General features: G+C 43.1%; 1 protein-coding gene across 1 annotated transcript in view; it reads right to left on the bottom strand.

Annotated features, from left to right (window-relative positions):
• Window positions 1-20,161, bottom strand: part of RHOBTB1 (Rho related BTB domain containing 1) — a 129,246-nt gene that overhangs the window by 94,542 nt on the left and 14,543 nt on the right. Inside the window, exon 2 of the mRNA XM_040362003.1 lies at window positions 12,881-12,979. The gene's annotated coding sequence lies outside the window, so the exon portion shown is untranslated. The remainder of the gene's footprint in view (window positions 1-12,880; window positions 12,980-20,161) is intronic.

Raw genomic sequence — 20,161 nt, 5'->3', positions numbered from 1 at the left:
GGTAAATGACCGAGATTCCACCTCTCTGGTCCACTGCCTGTCCACACCACAATTCATACGGGTAAATCTGGGAGGAATGGGTTTCCCTTTCCATATCTTGTGAAGGAAGTGCTGTATCTGCTGAAATCTGTAGCGCTCTGAGTCAGGCATTTCTAGTTCCCAAACACAGAAAGTTTGGGAAACCGGGCCCGAGGGGGTGAAATAGTGTCCGATGCGATACAACCCCTTGTCCAACCACCACTGGAAGGACTTGATGTCTAGACCTGGCGGAAAGTCCAGGTTGTGGAATATATGAGCGAGGGGTCTACATTCTAAGGTCAAGGAGGGTAACCGTCTCATTGCGTCCCACAGGGTCATGGTTTGTGAAAGGATATTGGGAGTGAAGAAGTCGAGATATTTGTAGACTAGCCCTAGTGGGGCGAGTCAATTGGGCTCTGGGGGGTTTCGATCTGTCTAGGCCTTGGTCGAAGGCAACATTGGAGTCCCCGCCAAAGATGACTTTGCCCTGCCCACCAGAGTGGTAAAGAGGGATTGGAAGAATCTTTGCTGTCCAGCGTTAGGGGCAACCAGTAAATAGAGGGTACCCTCCATTGTGCCCTTGACCAATATATATCTGCCCTCCGGATCCCTGTGTACTGCCGTCATGGAGAATTTGCTACGCTTAGAAAAATAGGATTGCAACCCCCTTCGTCTTAGTATCTGCGCTTGCTAGGAAGAATGTTGGGTAATATGCGTGGAGGAACTTAGGGCTGTATCGCACCGGGAAGTGGGTCTCCTGGAGTAGTAATATGTCCAGTTTTTCTCCTTTTCTGAGTAGAGTTTAATCCCTGGACATTGTGTGTGGCGCTGCTATCAATCTATCCAATGATGCATAGGATGCATTAAGGTGAACACACATGAGGGTTTACAACTCCAGCCTGTCCAACAGAAGCCAGCAGACCGGCAGATCGGGCCCCTGGGCAGTGCCCAGTTGTGCCCTCTCATTAAGACAGCCCTGCAGCGAGCTCCTCAGTTTCAGTGGGCTGACCGAAAAACTGTTATTGGGTACCAGGCATTAGGGAAGAAAGACAAAATACTACATATACTTTGGGTCCTGGGAACAGAACACATGAATACAAAACAAAGATAGATGTCTTCTTTAAAATGCCCATTTGAAGTCTCCAGCAGAAGTCTTTATGACAATGCAGAAGCACAATTGGATGTCAGGGACAGACTTCTGTCACTCTATGCCTAAACAGGGACCTTCATGGTAAGATCACCTGATATTATTTTAGTGAAAGCGACAGATTTAAAGCGATTAAAAACAACCCGTGAAGGCCCCTAATTTTTTTGTGTGAAATAATGATTTTGCTCCACTGATTTACAAAACCACTAAATACAATTTGTCTGTCTGATGTATTTCAAGCAGAAGTGCAAGATGACAGTTATGTAGACATTAGTAGGCCAGGATTTTACACAGGTCACAAATATACTTGCTTTTCATTACGCTAATCCCTTGAGATGGAAAATATAGGTCAATTATTGGTCCTCAAAGACTTAAGTCATGCAACCTTGTTCCAAACATTCCCTGGCCAATTATCTTATGCTTGATTTGGAATCTTGGCTTGGATGGCACAGTTAACCACTTTCTTTTCCATTGTGCTTCTCTTGCCATGTACTTTGAATTTAAAGCCAAACTCTAGGCTTAAATAAAACCAGGTAGTACATTCATTACAAATTTAGTAAACGTGTTTTTTTAAATGCAACTAGTGTTTTAACTTACATTCATCAGCTTGTGTAAAGCAAAAATGAAAATATTAATAATAATAATAATAATAATCATATTACCATATATACTCGAGTATAAGCCAAGTTTTTCAGCCTTTTTTTAGGGCTGAAAATACCCCCCTCGGCTTATACTCAAGTCAGTGTACCTGCATTCTTGACAGGTGTCCATTTAAAAAAAAAATTGTGGCTTCCTCCTGGCATTTTGTTCCGTGATAGGCATTTGACACTGTGTTCCGCCTATCACGGAGGTTCTCTCATCCCCAACAGTTTCCCAGCAGACACTGTGTTCAGTGTTCCACAAATCACGGACGTCCTCTTGTCTGAGGATGAAAGAATGTCTGTGATTGGCGGAACACTGAACACAGTGTCTGCTGGGAAACTGAGTCTGAGGATGAGAGGACCTCCGTGATAGGCGGAACACAGTGTCAAATGCCTATCAAGGAACGGAACACCAGGAGGAAGCCGCGACTTTTAAAAAATGAAAGCCTGTCAAGAATTCAGGTACTTGGGCACAGTGAGACTGCAATGGGCACAGTGAGGTATGGCACAGTGAGACTGCAATGGGCACAGTGAGGGATGGCACAGTGAAACTGCAATGGGCACAGTGAGGTATGGCACAGTGAGACTGCAATGGGCACAGTGAGGTATGGCACAGTGAGTGCAATGGGTACAGCGAGGTATGGCACAATGAGACTGCAATAGGCACAGTGAGGTTGCAATGGGCACAGTGAGGTATGGCACAGTGAGACTGCAATGGGCACAGTGAGGTATGGCACGGTGAGGTTGCAAATGGGCATTGGTGACCCTCTTTTACCATAGCTGCTGCATTCTCACCCTAGGATTATACTCAAGTCAATAAGTCTTCCCAGTTTTTTTGTGGTAAAATTAGGTGTTCGGCTTATACTCGAGTATATACGGGTATTTTAAGAAAAAAATGCAAATATTATTCATTTAATTTTCATTTTTGCTTTACTTCCTACTGATGTACATTCCACATAACCTTGTGAGTTACTTCTATTGTTCTGTTTCTCTGCACATTAGCCTTGATGAAGGGAAAGGTATCTCCCCTGAAACACATTGCACATTGGACATTGTGACAAACCTAAATACTGGAAGTGCCTCTATATCCATCTAAAAACAATAATCCATATGGACATTGCAGTGGTGAAGTAGTTTTCAATGCTGACTTGCAATTAAAACAAAAAAGAAAAATACTTTTGAGTGGTTGGTCCCTTAAAAATGAGAACAAAAGTGGAGTTGTTACCCATAGACCATAATGTGTTCTAATTTTGTCTTCTCCAGTTTTAATGACTCAACCTCAAAGTAGCTAGAGGGGATTGCATGAACTATAGACTTAATTCAAATGGAGTTACTCATACCTGGCATGGTAAAGCTATCATCTCTAATTAAACGTGATTATTTTATAAGCTGGGCGGGATTGTTGCTGCACTGATGTAAACATCATGTGATGTTTATAATGTGAATAGCAACTATAGTTCTCTATGGAAGGACAAGTATACATTTACATTGGACATGTATGCAAATACAATTATGCTAATTGGTTTCTAACAATGCATGTAACAATTCAAGATTCACTAATCTACATAATTATTATGTTTGTAGTTTCTCCCATGCTATTACATTTCTGCTTGTTTTTAAGTAAATTAGTGTATTTTCAGTGAACAAATAACAAATAACTTGTCCAGCTGTGTCTGTGTGTTTTTTACAATTTTTTACACTTTCTTTGTGAAATGGTAGGGGTATAATGTACCCTGTTACCAATTCACATAGGGGAGGCAGGATCTGGAGTTCCCCTTTGTTAAAGGGGATTCCAGATTTCGATAAGCCCCCGCTCGCAGACCCCCACAACCACCGGGCAAGGGTTATGGGGATGAGGCCCTTGTCCCCATCAACATGGGGACATCCTCCCCATGTTGAGGGCATGTGGCCTGGTACAGTTCAGGAGTGGGGGTGGGCGCTCTCTCGCCCCCCTCTTTTCCTGTGGCCTTCCAGGTTGCATGTTCGGATTAGGGTCTGGTATGGATTTTTGGGGAAACCCCACGCCATTTTTTTATTTTGGTGCGGGGTTCCCCTTAAAATCCATACCAGACCTGAAGGGTCTGGTATGGATTTTTGGGGGAACCCCACGCCATTTTTTGTAAATGGCGTGGGGTTCCCCTTAATATCCATACCAAACCCGAAGGGCCTGATATGGAATTTGGAGGGGACCCCCACACTTTTTTTTGTTGGCTCCAAAGGGCCTGGTAATGGACTGGGGGTGGGGGGAACCCCTGATGTTATTTAAATGACTTTGATCTGTATTGCCGGGACCCGACAATTCATGAATAGCCGAGTAGTTTTAAATTACTTTTTTTCCTTTAGAAATGACATTTTGTGCAGGGACAGTTCTAAACACGGGAAACATGCGCTACTTTACAGGCATACTATAGACACCCCCCAGGTATGAAATGTAAAGAAATATTTCACTTTTATTGTTTCACTTTAAGCATTATTAAAATCACTGCTCCCGAAAAAACTTCAGTTTTTAAAACTTGTTTTGCATTGATACATATCCCCATGACAATAACTTGCATATTAACCATTAAAATTAGCACTTTTGATTTTTCATGTTCGTGTCCCATAGACTTTTAGGCCCCATGCACACGAGACGCTGCTAAACTCGAGTTCAGAGGCATTTGGGCATTTTTTTCAACTGCCCCTGAACACATTTAATGTTATCCTATGTGTCCATGCACACAATCACGTTTTTTGGTGTTTTAAAGCAGTTGGGTTTATGTCCGTTTTTTCAGACGCAAAATTATGGGTTCAGAAGCTTTTTTTTTTTCCAGCCGCAAACGCGGTAAAACGCCGCGAAATTCGCGGCAAAAACGGGCGTTTTAAACACCGGTTTTTGTCTTTGAAAACGTGAGTTTAGAGGTGTTTGTAATTGCTTCTCGTGTGCATGGGGCCTAACGGTGTTTGCGTGTTCAAACTATTTTTTTGCCTGTTCGCATGTTCTGGTGCAAACCCAACCGGGGGTTTTCGGCACATCCCTACTGCTGGCTTTTAATATATATTTTTTAGGTGGACCTCCACTTTAAAGTAGAACTATAGGCAACACGTTTTTTTTTTTCATTTTTGAGTAAGGGATGGTTATAGACCCTGTTATTTATTTTTTTGCCATCCGTTCATTTCTCTTTATTTCCTGCCCCATAGCCAAACAGGAAGTGAGAGGAAATCTCTGCAGATTAAGGGAACCCCCCTCCACCAAGGCCCTCAGAACAAGTGTCCTCACTGGAAAATTTCAGGGCAGGTCTTAAACAGGAAGGGGTGTGAGCTTGACAGGAAAGAGTGGATCATATTTAAATTAGGGGTTGCATGAGTTTAGTCAGGCGGCCTAGGGCAGCACAAATCCTAGATACACCACTGCTCCTGTACCTGCTGTCATATTTTGAGTATCATGCACACTTATCCCTCTCTCCTGTTTAAGCACGGCAATAAATCTACAAAAAGATATCTCCTAGACTAAGCCTGTGTTTGTTGGTGTGCTTGGAGCTAGTGTCTGGGCCTTGCAGCCCCTGAACACGTAAGGGAGACTGGGTCATATTTGAGTGGCCAACTTAGAGGTGAGTGCTGAATGTCACTAGCATGACCCCAGACATCTGACCTAAACTGTTGATGTTTAGCGCTTCTGAGTACCCTTCTGAGGCATACTTCATACAGTATGTGTGTTTACATAGGAGCCATTTATATATTTATGTGTGTTCATGAATACATTTTCATTTATTGAGGTAGGTTGCTTTAAGGCAACCCATTCATTTTATGCACAAAATACACACAAAAAAAACCCCACCTGCACAATGTTTGACTACCCAGTGCACTACAATGCAAAAATAATTTACATCTGTGTACTGTGCTATGGTGCAGGTGGGATTTTTACTGTAAGCTCCTCAGTTAGAATTTTGACCAGGACACTACTGTATGGAGTTTGCATCTTCTCCTTACAGTTGTATAGATTTCGTCTGGTTACAGCAGTTTCCTCCAACACTCCAACGACATGTTAGAATAATTGTGTCCTGTCTAAATTGGCCCTACTATGCTTATCTATGCATGGGATGTAGGAACTGTAGATTGTAAGCTCTTTAAGGGCATAGACTGATGTGTATATGCACTGTAACAAATTAAAAGATTTATAAAAATATATGCGACTTGGGGTGTCGTTCAAAATGAATGGCAATGCACCACAATTCACACATTTTCCCACATTAAAATACATTGCAGTTGCATGTTAAAGCACATGTTTTAATGTGTTACTGCAACCCAATTGTGTGAATCTACCCCCAGTGTACTTTTGTACTGCTCAGGGCTTTTTTTCAGCGGGAATGCGGGGGAACGCAGTTCCCGGCACCTCCTGGACTGATTGTATGTAATGGCAAGGGGTGCTGGGGTGTGCTGCAGGTTGTTGATGCAAACTGCTTGGGGGGGTCTATTGTTGCTGGTGGGGGACCTATTGTTGCTGGTTGGGGGGTCTTATGTTGTTGCTGGGGGTCAGTTGTTGCTGAAAGAGATCTACTGTTGGGGGAGGGGTCTATGTTTGATGGCAGCCAGAGAGTCTATTAATGCTGGCTGAGCGAAGATCTGTTGATGCTGCCGGGAGTCTATTGTTGCTGGGGGGGGATTTTATTGTGGGTGGTCCATTGTTGTTAGGGGGATCTATTGTTGCTGGCTGCAGGGGGTCTATTTTACTGTTTTTCTTGATATCATTACCAAATTCCATACAAATTAGCATCACAAAATTATATTTGGTTCAATATTGTCTAAAAGGGGCGGTACTGGAAGGTGGTTAGCGGTGGAGAAAATGGGTGACATGGAAAGGGGGAGTTCCTGTACCTATTGTCTGAGAAAAAAAGCCCTGGTACTGCTTAATATCAAAGGTTCCCCTTTTAGTTTGGGAGACCATACCTCTCTTTTACCATGCCCATGGGAAAGAATATTTGTATTTGAATCTTTGAACATTTGATAAAACTGATACATGTTTGTGCAGAGAAAAACTAGGATGATTGCATTATTTTCAGAGCTGTGTGTCAGTAAGTATTCTGAATGGCCTGTGTACATACATTACATGTTTCATGCGTACCCTATGTCCTCCAAAATGAGACATGCACTATGCTCTTTTGGGAAAAGGAAGGACTGAGTATTTTTTTTCTTGGCTGAAAGAGGGTAGCTAATTCAAGCCTCTCCTCGAAAAAAACAGATCAGTCATAATAGTGTCTAATAGATCTGTTTCTCATTGTCATCCACCATAAATAGATCATTATTGCAGTAATCTGTTTCTAAAGAGAGAGTGGCTCTGCCCTCCTTTAAATGGGTGCTGAAAATCCATATATCATCAGTGGGTGTAACTGGGAGTTCCCATGTACTAGGCAGACAAACTGTAGTTTCGTTCTACCCGGCATGATCTTATATTCTGATCTTCAGAAACTTGGAAACCGATCAATTTAGCTTTTGAAAGGAGTGTTGGAATGTCAGGACCTACCAGCAGCTGCCTGAATTCAGCTTGTGTAGCTGACAGCAGCATCTGAAGTCCTATTTAACCACTTCAGCCCTGGAAGATTTTACCCCCTTCCTGACCAGAGCATTTTTTTGCAATTTGGCACTGCAGCGTGCAGGGGGGAGGTGAGGAGAAGGGGAGATGAGGAAAATACGCGGGGGGGGGGGGAATTCTTTCAAACAACCCTTGATGGGAGTGACTGGGAGAGATGACACATGATCTGTCTCCTCCACCCCTGAGAGAACCGCGATCTGTGTGTTTACACACACAGATCACGGTTCTCGGTCTGTCACAAGTGATCTAAAGGGTGCCTCGAGATTGTCCATAATTTTAAAGGGTGCCTTAACAGAAAATAAGTTAAGAAACACTGGTCTAATAGATAGCACTGTGTTTACACAGGAGCAGATTGCAGAACCTGGAAGATGACCACACTGGGCACTTCAAGGTTCAGATCATAGGCATGCGCACAGGGTATGCCAGGTGTGCCTGGCCACACCCTAATCACCCCGTATGGTGCAGATTTCCCCTGTTTAGACCCCCGATATTTCACCAAAGCACTCCTAACAGGCCTCCTAAAAACTACTGACACCGTTCACTGCACTACTGACACCAATCTCTGCCCCACTGACACTGTCAGCACATACAGTGGCTACTTTGAAGAACCTAGAATATTAAATATATTTTCAGTTGTTTCACACTTTTTTGTTATGTATAATTCCACATGTGTTAATTCATAGTTTTGATGCCTTCAGTGTGAATCTACAATTTTCATAGTCATGAAAATAAAGAAAACTCTTTGAATGAGAAGGTGTGTCCAAACTTTTGGTCTGTACTGTATAAATATAGTAGCGGACTGCTCCTGTTGGGCAGGCCCTGCTTTAAATTTAGAGGGAAGTCTGAGTGTAAGTTGACTCAGACTCAGATGATTTTGGCTAAATTTGGCCTCTGTTCCAGCAATGGCTGAGCTGGGAGTCACCACCGTTGTTCGCCTGGGGGTGTTGTTACCGCCCCAGGCCAAAGGGTGGCAGCAGCTCAGTCAGGGTGATATTGGGTGTCCCCCTCGGCAGCCAATCAGTGGGGGTTGGTCGCCCTGCTGTGCATGCTGGGGAGGGGTACTTAAGGAGCAGATGCCACTGGATCGGGGTCGTTGCCGGCCATTGGTCTGTCGTCCCACGACCTCGTGGCCCTCCTGGCCGGAGGTGCGTGTCCCTGCAATCCTTGCTCCGGGACCACGTTGGTCCGGGGTCGTGATCTGTTCAAGTAGGCCCAGTAGTCAGACTGTGTCTGGGCTGTCAAGGTGATCCTGTGCTGTCCTTCCTGGAGGGAGGAAGCCGCTTGATGAATGACCTATCTTGGAGAGGACCAAGCAAGAGGCTGGTATCTAGGGAGAGGTCTGGAGACTTCATCGAAGGATGCACCATATCCTGAGAGGCTTGGTGGTGATCGCCTATCAGACTTGAGTTCTACAGAAGTTAATCTGGAGAGATCCGGGTGCCGAATCCTGTGTCAGTGGATTTTGGACCGAAAGTGTCCCCATTCAAAGGAAGGTCTGTGGCAGAGACTGTACTTTGTTTGCTGCTAGGCTGGTGAGAGGGACCTATCCGGGTGTGCAAAACCCACTCTGGCTAGAGTGGCGATGAGAGCTGTGTTGCTGGAAGCAGGAGTGTTTCCTGATTGAAATTACGCACCTGAACCTATCTACCTGTTTACCCTTCCACCTCTTCAACCACTTCTTCTTCTGTATTACCAAGTTCTTCAAAATAAATCTAAGAAAAGAAGTGTAAAGTGTGGACATTGAACTTTTTCAACTCTCATCTATTACCCTGGACGGCAAGGAGAAAGAGGTAACATGCCGCCCGAAAATATCCAGCAGCTCCTTCAGGGGTAGTGCTACATATATATATATATATACACACATGCACACACACGCATTTGTGTTTAAGCTTTGGGGTGCACACCCGAATGCAATAGGCTGTGCACATCTATAATTTAGATAATATAACAAATGAAAAGCTGTGGAATATATGCACCAGTTTCTCCTCCTTAATCCTTGTCTGGTAAAGTGGGGGTACCTTTTATTTTGATGGATTATCATAAAAAATTTGCTTTTTATCATTTCAGAAATTTAGAATTCTTAGAACATTGCAAACACAGAAAAGATTGATTTGCAGGAGGCAGGGCCGGACTTACCATTGGCCTTGACTGGGCTCAAGCCCAGGGGCCCCTCCCAATAGGGGGCCCCTTTAAAAAAAAAAAAAAAAAAATTTTTTTTTTTTTTTTTTTTTAGGGGTCCGGAGGTCCCCAGGGGCCCGGAGGCCCCCAGGGCCCCGGACGGCAACCCCCCTTTTTTTTATTTATTTTTTGTAAAAAAATGTTTTTTTTATATATTTTTTTTTTATATATATAATATATATATATATATATATATATATATATATATATATATATATATATATATATATATATATTTTTTTTTTATTATTATTATTAAAGGGCCCAGGGGTCTCCAGGGCCCCGGACGGCAACCCCCCTTTTTTTATTTATTTTTTGTAAAAAAATGTTTTTTTTATATATTTTTTATTTTTATATATATAATATATATATATATATATTATTATTATTATTATTAAAGGGCCCAGGGGTCTCCAGGGCCCCCGGATGGCAACCCACCTTTTTTATTTTTTTATAAAAAAAATTACATTTTTTTTTATATATATATATATATTTTTTTTTTTATTAAAGGGCTCAGAGGTCCCCAGGGCCCCATGTGGCAACCCCCCCTTTTTTTATTTTTTTTATAAATGTTTATTTTTTTATTTTTGTTTATTTTTTTATTTTTTATTAAAAGGCCCAGAGGTCCCCAGGGCCCCCGGGTTTGGCAACCTCCCTTTTTTTATGTATTTTTTATAAATGTTTTTTTTTTATTATTATTAAAGGGCCCAGAGGTTTATTTTTTCTTTTTATTAAAAGGCCCAGAGGTCCCCAGGGCCCCGGATGGCTACATATATTTATATATATTTGTTTTCTTCTTTATTTCTTCTTTTTTTTGTAAAGGCCCCCCCGCTTCTCAATTTGCGGCAGCCCCCACGCTTCTCAATTTCAGGCGGCAGCACCCCCACCCCCCCTAGGTTCTCTGCTTCAGGGGGCCCCTTGCACAGCTTAAGGCATGGATTCTGTGGGACTTTCCCGCACAGACAGCTTCTTCCCGCAGTCCCGCAAAAGGGATTTTCCCGCACTGCAAGAAGAGGAGGCAGCACGGAAGCAGGAGGAACCGGAGTGGTGTGTGGAGGACTGTGGCTGCTGAAGGGAAGAAAGCCGACAGCCGGGCTAATGACAGTCTGTGGCCCCGGCTGTTGGCACAGGTGAGAGGCACTCCCCCCCTCAACAACTGCAAAATACTTTAATGCGCCCCCCCCCGCTCAACAACTTCAATTCGCCCCCCCCCCCCCGCTCAACAACTTCGATCCCCCCCAATTCTCGGCTCCAGGGGGCCCCTTCAACACTCAAGCCCAGGGGCCCCCACCACCCTAAGTCCTGCCCTGGCAGGAGGAAATAAGAGCAAATGGATTCTTATCCCAGGCTTACAATTTTCTCTGCTATTATCATTATGCGGAAGCTGTTTAAGCTATATCATTTAGCATGTGCGTAGATAGAAATATTACAAGTCTTTCCTGACAATCCTTGCCCAGTTTTCTAAGAATTATGCCTAAGGGTGATAGAAGGATGTGTCCTACCTTTTTCATAAAAACGCAGCTGAGGAAGAATGCTGCAACATATACAAAACTTCCATTTGTATCTCTTGTCGTAATGTTGGTAGTTAGTATAATTTATTTAAATAAACTGAAATTAGAAGCTGATTGGTTACTATGCACAGCGGCACCCGATTCTGTATGCCCCAGTTTTAGTAAATCCTCCACTGTTACATTTTTTTAGATTTGAATGCAGCAAAGTGAACAAACAAATGAAAAATGTTCATCAAATGATTACAATGACTCCTTAAATCACCTTTGGCTTAACAAAAACAGCATTATTTTGAAATGGTACTCTAATAACACACACAGTCTTTGATTTCAGCAATATGTGTAGTGAGATTTCGACTGGAGTTCAACAATGTAGAATTTGATTCGAAATTCAATCAGAATTTCCAAAATTCGGACAAATTTCATTACGTCATTCGGAGCATTCGGTAAAATCAGTTTATATTGTAATTCAGGGATTTGGATATATCTGAATCTCCGAATACAGTAATGCAAAATGTGTCCGAATATTAATTAGGAACTAAACAAACAGCACATGTCTAGTCAGGAGGGCTTCTTTTTCTGGCTTGATTATTCCGGCTGACCAGATAGGCTTTTCCTACAGGAGAATACTGTGGAAAGTTGTTTTGTTAGACTATTGACCAAGTCAGTCTGCAGCAGACCCGCATGCACAGTTCTGGCAAAACTGCCAGGGCATATTATAGTGGTGCTGATTGCTGAAACCTATTTTTCCTTCTCCTAATTCCTCATTAGGCCACAGACCCCCCCCCCCCCCCCCCGCCTTTGATTCCCCCTGCCATTATGTTTTCTTGCTCTGTGTGTGTGTTTTGTTCTCTTATACTTTTTACATCCAAGAATATTTGTGTTGTTATATTTGCAAAATCTCAAAAAAAGAAAAAACATATTCAACATTGCAGCACAAATCAAGCTTAATGTGACTAACTACTAGTAGTTACACCTTAAAAGAGAAGTATGAGATTTAGAAAAAAACACATTTATACTCACCTAGGTAGATGCAGCATTGATCCGATGCAGCATCTGTTCCCCACCGGCTCTGCACTCAGAACTGAGCAATCAAAGACTGCTGATTGCTCAGTTCTCAGAATTCTGTGAGCAGAGAGCAGTGGGCTGTCAGTCTCCGCCTCCCTGCTTTGCCCCTCCCTTACTGGAGCGCTGAGCTGTGGAGGGGACGGGAAGGCCTGGCTCAGGCTCTCAACGGATCGCTGATAAGCTGAGACAGCTGTTGGTCCAGGCTTCTTGGTCGATCCTGACCATATGGCCAGGATCTTTTCAGAGACTGGACCGGCTCTATAACTTCAGCCAACATCAGGCTTCAGGTCACTGTCAGCTGAAACCGGATCGCAGGAGTGCAGATTGAACTGTACTCCTGTGATCCATAAGAGAAGTACAGCCAAAATAGCTTTGACTATACTTCTCCTTTAACCTACATTTATGAAATCTTTCACAGATGTATTGGAAGCTGACTGACTTACCTGTTTGGCTTAAAATAAGGGCGTATGTTACCAGGACACATCTGAGCCGAGGAATCTCCTTGGATGAGTGTCTTCAATATTATAGAACAAGTCCAGCAAAATATGACTTACTACCACTAGCTATGCTTTGACCTGTTTAAATGAAAACCTTTAGCATCATTCTACCAAACTACCGGTATTTATGGGCCTCTACCATTGTGCAAGGTGATAACCTACAATGATCAAAATACAACAGGCCACTGTCACTCCGGGTGACCTCGGCAAACACATTGTTAACAGGCATAAATATATCATGAGGAATGTTCTCTTACCACAACTGAGAAAGAAACAATAGCCATGTTGAAGAATTCCTGCAGGGTAAACTGTTTAATGAAGTGTTCTCAGGCAGTCTTTTTCCTCGTAGATCATAGCTACAATATAAACACAATCAGAATGTGAACCAGATTTATAGTGTGCAAAGCAAAGATTCACATGAAGTAATACTAGAAACAAAGGTGTAAGAGAATCTGTAAAAGTCTTAGACCTGATGTAATATGTGGATATTTCCTAGACATCCAAGTAGTCTTAGATTTCAATTTAATTCCTTTATCTAAAATCATGAGAAAGCAATATGCAGTACAAACAAAAGAAATTGTAAACCAAGAAGCAGCTTTATCACTCATGATCCCAACCCTCCTCATAATTCCATATCTTCTTAAAACCCTAACCCTCACACTAATTCCCCCTGTAACTCTAACCCTTAGGCCCCGTACACACGACCAGTTTCCTCGGCAGAATTCAGCTTCCGACCGAGTTTCTGGCTGAATTCTGCCGAGAAACCCGGCCGTGTGTACACTTTCGGCCGAGGAAGCCGACGAGGAGCTCGGCGAGGAAATAGAGAACATGTTCTCTATTTCCTCGTTGTTCAATGGGAGCTCTCGCCCCGCCGAGCTCCTCGGCGGCTTCAGTGCTGAACTGGCCGAGGAACTCGATGTGTTTGGCACGTCGAGTTCCTCGGCCGTGTGTACGAGGCCTAACACTAATTCCCCCTGTAACTCTAACCCTTACACTAATTCCCCCTGTAACTCTAACCCTCACATTAATTCCCCCTGTAACTCTAACCCTCACACTAATTCCCCCTGTAACCCTAACCCTCACACTAATTCCCCCTGTAACTCTAATCCTCACACTAATTCCCCCTGTAACTCTAACCCTCACACTAATTCCCCCTGTAATTTTAACCCTCACACTAATCTAATCCCCCCTATAACTCTAACCCTCATACTAATTCCGCCTGTAACCCTAACCCTCACACTAATCCTCCTTTAACCCTAACCCTCACACTAATTCCCCCTATAACTCTAACCCTCACACCAATTCCCCCTGTAACTCTAACCCTCACACTAATCCTCCTGTAACTCTAACCCTCACACTAATTCCCCCTGTAACTCTAACCCTCACACTCATTCACCTGTAACTCTAACCCCTCACACTAATTCCCCCTGTAACTCTAACCCTCACACTAATCTAATCCCCCTTTAACTCTAACCCTCACACTAATTCCCCCTGTAACTCTAACCCTCACACTAATTCCCCCTATAACTCTAACCCTCACAATAATTTCCCCCTGTAACTCTAACCCTCACACAGATTCCCCCAGTAACTCTAACCCTCACACTAATCCTCCTGGCAACTCCAACACTCCAATTAACCCTTCATTGAATTTCAACCTTCACCCTAACATCAAGCCTCCCAACCCTAACAAAGCCCTGTACACACGGTCAGACCTTTGTCCGACCAAAATCACATCGGAATTGTGACGGAATTCCATTGGAGTAAAAGAGAACATGTTCTCTATCTAAACTCTGATGGAATTCATCGGAATTTCCGATGGAAATAATCCGATGGGGCATACACACGGTCGGAATTTCTGATGGAAAAAAAATTGAGAGCTGGTTTTTAAATTTTCCGATGGGATACAACATATTTGACTATTGCAAAAATCCTAATATATGTCTTTGTGTGTTAGAACAAGCCACTCTGACTGAAAATGTAGGTCATAGGACTAGTCTCATACATCAGCCCTGAAATGTGAATAATAGCACAGAGCATCTTCCATGAAACACGGAGGTGGGTCGCTGATGTTTTGGGATATGTGAGCTACAAAGGCCCAGAAAATTTGGTCAAAATTGATGGCAAGATGAATGCAGTATGTTATCAAAAAATACTGGAGAAACATTTGTATTTGTCAGCCAGGAAGCTGCACCATGGGATGTACTTGGACATTCCAACAAAACAATGATCCAAAACACAAGGCCAAGTCGACCTGTCATTGGCTACAGCAGAATAAAGTGAAGGTTCTGGAGTGGCCATCTCCGTCTCCTGACCTCAATATCATTGGCCACTCTGGGGAGATCTCAAACGTGCAGTTCATGCAAAACAGCCCAAGAATTTACAGGAACTGGAGGCTTTTTGTGAAGAAGAATGGGCAGTTTTACCTTCTGAGAAGATAAAGAGCTTCATTCACAAAAGACTTCAAGCTGTCATTGATGTTAAATGGGGCAATACACAGTATTAAGAACTGGGGTATGTAAACTTTTGATCAGGGTCATTTGGGTAGTTTGTGTTGTGATTATGATTTAAAAAGAGTAAACGCAGTTGATTCATAATAAATGTCTTCAGCCAAACACTAACCATGAGTGAAAGACATTTTTTTGTGTTATCATTTATAGTCTCTGAAAAAGGGCCAATAAATCATAAATTCTGCCAGGGTATGTAAACTTATGAGCACAACTGTATATATCTTCATTTCATGCACCCATCGCTGCACAGATATACATACTTATAACAAAAATGTTGATAATTACATTTCGAGAATGCTGACACACAGTAATATATAGTTTTGCATACTTCTTATAGATAGCCTATAGCAGTGACATTGCCTGGGTTTTTTTTTTATCTAGAAGCACACAATAGATAATATAGTAAAAAATGTAAGCTAGGTAAAACTAGCTTGCCCTTTTCTTCTGCACTGCATTGCATTAATATTGTCAGTGATATTACTGAATGTTGCATGATACTTTATGTGCTGGGATAATCCTGTTTCTGTAGTAAGCACAGGTTTTCCATACCTTAAAGTACCCCATTTCCTCTGGATGCTGAATGGGGCGGCAGGGAAGCAAACTAAAGGTAAATATGTACTGCTGAGGGATGGAGGGTTAAAGCTAAACTTTGACTTAGGCTGGGTTCACACTAATGCTTATTGGATGTGGTTTTCCCTGAATCCAATCCGCATCACAGGAGAGTGTGCCTGGCTCTCAATGGACCTGGATCACACACCTCCAAGGCCACCGGGGACCGGATTGCAGAAGGGTCCTGTGCGTCTTCTGGTCCATTTCAGGTGCAAATTCAGCCAGAAATTCGAATCTGATTCGCACCTGAAACGGTGAACAACGTACCAGACCCCCTGCTGTGAGCTGTGGCCACGGCTAGTGTGAACCCGGCCTTAGGCGTGAGATGACATTGCTGGGTTAGGTGAGAATCTAATTTTTATGGAGACGGTAGATGTTTACTGGTCTGCGATTTTTATCGTGACTGCGATATTGCGGCGGACACATTGGACACTTTTGACGCTATTTTGCGACCATTGGCATTTATACAGCAATCAGTGCTATGAAAATGCACTGATTACTGTGTAAATGACACTGGCAGGGAAGGGATTAACCACTAGGGGGCAAGGAAGGGGTTAAGTGTTTCTAACTGTGTGGGGCTGGGCTACCTGTGACACGACACTGATCACTGCTTCCGATGACAGGGAGCAGACGATCAGTGTCCTGTCCCTAGGCAGAACAGGGAGATGTCTTGTTTACAACCTCATCCCCCCTTCTGCCGTTCATGGCACACCGGCAGACATCGAGTCCGCAGGTCCCGCGGGTATGGCGACGGAGCTCGCAACCCACACGGAGCAAATTTCAAAGCAACGTACCTGTCAGTAGTGTATTTAGTGCTGCCCTAGGCCTGACTAAACTCATGCACCCCTAATTTAAATATGACCCATCTCTTCCTGTCAAGGCCACACCCCTTGCTGTTTTAGCCCCGCCCTGACAATTTTGAGTGGGAACACTAGTTCTGAGGGCCTGGGGGGGCAATATTGTCCCTAAATTTGTATAGATTTCCTCTCACTTCCTGTTTGGCTATGGGGCAGGAAGTGAAGGGAAATCTGTGCAATGGGACAGGGATGGTAAAAAATAAACTGACTGGGGCTATAACCCTCAATTACTCTATCCAAAATGAAAAAAAAAGTGTTGCCTATAGTTCTACTTTAAGCACAAATTTCTGATAATTTTATGGAGAGGACTAAGAAGATATAACCATGCCAATGGTGCAGCAGAAAACATATAGCGCAGTGAGGAAGCTCTGTAGTCCAGGATGAAGCACCGCCCCCCCCCCCCCCAACAGTTGCGGAATGCCAGCCGGCCGCTACCGGAATCAGTGCGGCCGATTTATGGGGGCGCTAGACTAATTTGCCTCTCTGGCCAGTCCGCCCCATAAAACTGACGCTACACTAACAGTGTAGCGCAAGACCACAGGGAATCTTTCCGTGCTTCCCCCTGCAAAGTGTTGGCCTGGGCCTTGTTGGCCTAGGCCAGGATACAGCGTTGGTACCTGTACGTTGCTTTGCGCAAAGGAACTATTCTGCCGACGTATATTTACTGACATCGGTCGGCAAGTGGCTAAAGACATGCTGGTAGGTTAACTGGATCCTGTCTAATTTGGCCCTAGTATGTGTATGAATGTGTATTAGGGACCTTAGGTTGTAAGCTCCTTGAGAGTAGGGACTGATGTGAATGCACAATGTATATGTAAAGCGCTGCATAAATTGGCGGCGCTATTTAAGAACCTAAAATAAATAAATATGCTGTATGAACAGTTTGACCGCACTCACAGGTTTGAAGCAAAAATGAAGACTTTATTGAAGATAAAAATCATTAAATAACATCAATGCAGACCTGGCATAGATTAACACGTTTCACAAATTAGAATTTGCTTAGTCATTCTAATCCGTCATGCCTTGACTGGCATTAGCACAGCAGTTTCTGTTTTTCTCAATCATCCAACATCGGTTAATTACCTGTTGTTCTTTTCAGGAAATCCGATAAACCCGCCCAATAATCACATGTCTTTATTTATAAACAAAGCCATATGAGTAACAGCTGCAACTCTATTAAACAATTCATTTGTTGTCCATTCATACCTATATTAGGAGATATAAGAAATTGATTTAACCACTTCCCTACCTGCCCATAGTACTATGACGTCCACAGATGGGATCTCCCATCCTGGGTGGACGTCATAGGACGTCCAGGGCTTCCTGAACGTCTAGGGGGCACGCGCGGCATCGCTCGGTGTCCGCTGGAGACACCCGCGATTGCCCGGAATCACGGCAGGACCGTGGAAACACACAGATCCATGTCCTGTCAGAGGTGAGGAGACCGATGTTTTGTTCCCAGTACAGAGGAACACAGATCGGTCTCCTCCCCTTGTGAGTCCCCTCCTCCTACAGTTTGACTCACTCCCTAGGGAACACATTTAACCCCTTCAGCGGCCCCTAGTGTTAACCCCTTCCCTGCCAGTCACATTTATACAGTAATCAGTGCAGTTTTATAGCACTGATCGCTGTATAAATGTGAATGGTCCCAAAAATGTGTCAAAAGTGTCCGATATGTCCGTCGCAATGTCACGGTCACAATAAAAATCGCAGGTCGCCGCCATTACTAGTAAAAAAAAATAAAAAAAATAAAAATGCAATACATCTATCTCCTATTTTGGATTCACGTAGATGGGCGTAAATTTGGGCAGGCATAACGTATCTGTTTAACGTTACGCCGCCGCAAGTTTTTCAGGCAAGTGCTTTATTCACAAAGCACTTGCCTGTAAAGTTGCGGCGGCGTAGCGTAAAACACCCGGCGGAATTCAAATTCGGCGGGTAGGGGGTGTGTTTCATTTAAATGAAGCGCGTCCCCGCGCCGAACGAACTGCGCATGCGCCGTCCCTAAAATATCCCGGCGTGCATTGCTCTAAATGACGTCGCAAGGACATCATTGGTTTTTTAAATTACGTCCAGCACCATTCACGGACGACTTACGCAAACGACGTAAACTTTTAAATTTTCGACGCGGGAACGACGACCATACTTAACATTGACTGCGCCTCATAGACCCAGGGGCAACTTTACGCCAGGAAAAGCCTAACGTAAACGTCGTAACTTTACGGCGTCGGCCGCGCGTATGTTCGGGAATTCGCATATCTAGCTAATTTGCATACTCGACTGGGAAATCGACGGAAGCGCCACCTAGCGGGCAAAAAAAAATTGCAGTTAAGATCTGACGGCGTAAGAGACTTACGCCTGTCGGATCTAGGGGATATCTATGCGTAACTGATTCTAAGAATCAGTCGCATAGATATGACGGCGCTAGGCAGAGATACGACGGCGTATCTGGAGATATCTCTTTTGAGAATCTGGGCCTATAACTTTTGTGCAAACCAAGCAATATATTTTTTTGCCCAAAAATATGTAGAAGAATACATATCGGCCTAAAATATATTTTTGGGGGATATTTATTATAGAAAAAAGTAAAAAATATTGAATTTTTTTCAAAAATATTGCATTTTTTTCAAAATTGTTGCTCTATTTTCGTTTATAGCCCAAAAAATAAAAACCACAGAGGTGATCAAATACCACCAATAGAAAGCTCTATTTGTGGGAAAAAAGGGACGTCAATTTTGTTTGGAAGCCACATCGCACGACTGCGCAATTGTCAGTTAAAGCGACGCAGTGCCGAATCGCAAAAAGTGCTCTGATAAGGAAGGGGGTAAATTCTTCCCGGGGCTGAAGTGGTTAAACACTGTATGAAAAAAAAAGCCTTATATGCTCTATTGTCTAGTTAACTGACGCCTACAACTACTGCTAAATTTGGTTGTGATATCAGTGACCTCTAACAAAAATGATAATTTCCTCTAATAGGAGTTTTGACTTTGAGTTTTGGGCCTGGTGGAGGGAAGTTGGTGCTGCCTGTTACCTTTGTGATCTCTAGCAGGATGAATGTATTTAAAATAACAATTTACAGATGAGCAAATCAATTTGCAGTCATTTGACAGGCAGTGAGAATAGAGTTGTAAAAATATGGCTCAAGCACATATTTTTCCACCCCCAAACTCAAATGTAAATCTAGCCTATTTATCATTATACAATGGAAAATAAATGATGGCAGCAGCGTATATTTATGCAGTTATGTATTGTGTATTATATATATTTATTGCATTTTGGCATAATAGCAGTATGAACCAAGTTAATAATTATTTTAATACTGATATTCCCATTTATTTTGTTTAAAATATTTGAACCGGAGAAGAAAACACACAGAACATAAAAGGAGGACATGCGGATGATGCCCCTCCCCCTTCAGAGATCTCTCTTGTTTTTACAGAAAGTTGCTGACACAAAGAAATGTTGGCTTTATTTTTACAATAATCAGCAAACCAGAAGTGCAGGTACTGTAAAAACTCAATTGTAGGGAACTGCTCACTGCACTACGTCAGCAGTTACACAAGGT

Source organism: Rana temporaria, chromosome 8, assembly GCF_905171775.1.
Source record: "Rana temporaria chromosome 8, aRanTem1.1, whole genome shotgun sequence".
Classification (NCBI taxonomy): Eukaryota; Metazoa; Chordata; class Amphibia; order Anura; family Ranidae; genus Rana; species Rana temporaria.
The sequence above is the reverse complement of the archived record's forward strand: the minus strand, read 5'-3'. Positions and strand labels throughout refer to the sequence as shown.